The sequence below is a fragment of the Penaeus monodon genome, chromosome 2, assembly GCF_015228065.2.
Source record: "Penaeus monodon isolate SGIC_2016 chromosome 2, NSTDA_Pmon_1, whole genome shotgun sequence".
Taxonomy (NCBI): Eukaryota; Metazoa; Arthropoda; class Malacostraca; order Decapoda; family Penaeidae; genus Penaeus; species Penaeus monodon.
Window position 1 is genome coordinate 48481581 of NC_051387.1, and position 2500 is coordinate 48484080.

At 30.6% G+C, this 2500-nt stretch overlaps 1 protein-coding gene across 3 annotated transcripts in view; it reads right to left on the reverse strand.

Annotated features, from left to right (window-relative positions):
- The window catches only part of LOC119583293 (zwei Ig domain protein zig-8-like), a 42913-nt gene that overhangs the window by 16216 nt on the left and 24197 nt on the right, over positions 1-2500 (reverse strand). The window lies entirely within an intron of this gene.

The following is a 2500-nucleotide window of genomic DNA, read 5'->3' on the forward strand; positions in this document are numbered from 1 at the left end:
CACAGTAACGTATTTGGGGGGGGAGGGGGTTCTCTCTTACTTATCTTAGCTCTTTCTCCGTCCATCCCTAACCTTCTCTCTCACTCTTTCTCCGTCTCTCCCGAACTCTCTCTCTCTCTTTCAATTTCTCTCTCTCTCTCTCTCTCTCTTTCTCTCTCTCTCTCTCTCTCTCTCTCTCAAGCACACACGCAAAAAAAAACATATAACAGACACCACTGAAAAATCTCATGCGATGATTACACTTGAAACACTTTAATGCCAAAAAAATATATATAATTGGCTTGTGAAGCTGTGACTCAATTAAAAGCCTAGTCTCCTTCTCTCTCTCTCTCTTTCTCTCTCTCTCTCTCTCTCTCTCTCTCTCTCTCTCTCTCTCTTCTCTCTCTCTCTCTCTCCAACACTCTCTCTCTCTCTCTCTCACTCTCTCTCTCTCTCTCTCTCTCTCTCTCTCTACTCTCTTCTCTCTCTCTCTCTTCTCTTCTCTCTCTCTCTCTCTTCTCTCTCTCTCTCTCTCTCTCTCTCCTCTCTCCTCTCTCTCTTCTCTCTCTCTCCTCTCTCTCTCTCTCTCTCTCTCCTCTCTCTTTCTCTCTCTTCTCTCTCTCTCTCCTCCTCTCTCTCTCTCTCTCTCCTCTCTCTCTCTCTCTCTCTCTCTCTCTCTCTCTCATTCTCTCTCTCTTGTTAATGAAGTGAAAGCATTTTTATTCCAAAATAAGAAGTCAACTTTCCTTGCTCTGACGGGAAGATTTGTGTCATACTGTTTCTCTAGTTTTTGGGTATTCTTCATATCATTTTTATTATTTTTATTGTCATTATTATTATTATCGTTATTATCTTTATATTTATTATTATATTATCATTGTTATTTTTATTCTTATCATTATCATTACACTATTATTATTATTATTATTGTTATCATTATTATCATCATTATTATTATTATTCTATCATTATTATTATTATTATTATTATTATTATTATTATTATTATTATTATTATTATCTTTATTATTATTATTATTATTATATAATTATTATATCATTATTATTATTACAAGTATTATTATTGTTGGCATCATCATCATTATTATCATTAATTGTTATCATTATTGTTATTATTATAATGTTGTTATTATTATTATTATATTATATTATTATTATTTTATCATTAGTAGTATAGTAGTAGTAGTAGTAGTAATATTATTATTATCATTATTACTATCATTATCATTATCATTATTATTATTATTATTATTATTATTATTATTATTATTATTATTATTATTATTATTATTATTACTACTATTATTATCATTGTTGTTGTTGTCGTTGTTTTTGTTGTTGTTATTATTATTATTATTATTATTATTATCATTATTATCATTATTGTTATCATTATTATTATTATTACCATTATCATCATCATAATTATCAACCCACGATGCACAAACCTAGATATATAAAAGACGAGACAGTTTCGAAATCCTGAAGATGGAATCCAGGAGGATTTCGAAATTATTTTAATAAATCTAGTTAGTACATTGTGAGTTTTTCTTCCACAGTGTGAGCATTCATAATTATTACTGTTATCATTGGTAGTAGTAGTAGTAGTAGTATCAGTATCAGTATTATAATTATTAGTCATTATTTTATTATCATTATTATTATTATTATTATTATTATTATTATTATTATTATTATTATTATTATTACTACTACTACTACTACTATTATTATTATTATTATCATTACTATTATTATTATTATTACAGCAACAGTAGTTACCATGATAATAATCCTTATTCTCATAATCCTCAGCACTTTTACTTCTATATTATAATCGTTATTATACTTACCGTCAATAACGTGTCAACAAAAAATACTTAAATGTCACCACTTATCATAAGTTATACGTTACTTAATAATACCTATTACTCACTGACACGTGAAATCCTGTGCGACATTTACAATAGCATCAATCTTAATAAAGGAGTCAAGTGGAAATGTTAACAAATGTAATTTTATAATTAAGTCTCATAGATGATTGCAAAACGAGCTGATTCATTGCACACCTCAAGGAACAAGAATAGTATTGATATGTTCTTGCTCTGTAAAAGAAAAAAAAAAAACTACTTCGCTCAGTCTCAGCGAACGAAAAATGGTTACGGAAAAAAGGACGAAAGATTTGGAAGAAGTGAACAAGAAAGAAAAGAAAAGGCCAATTAAAAGGAGAACAAGAGTGGTGTTCTTGTTCGTGCTTGTAATTGCTTGGATTACTTTCCTCTTGCACAATCTAAAAGAGAATATAAAGGAAAATGGCAGATGAAAAAGAAATTGCAGAAGAATGAGAAAGAAAGATAGCTAGGTGTGGAAGGGGAGGGAGAGGGAGGGAGGGAGGGAGGGAGGGAGGAGAGAGAGAGAGAGAGAGAGAGAGAGAGAGAGAGAGAGAGAGAGAGAGAGAGAGAGAGAGAGAGAGAGAGAGAAGATAGAGAGGGAGAGAGAGA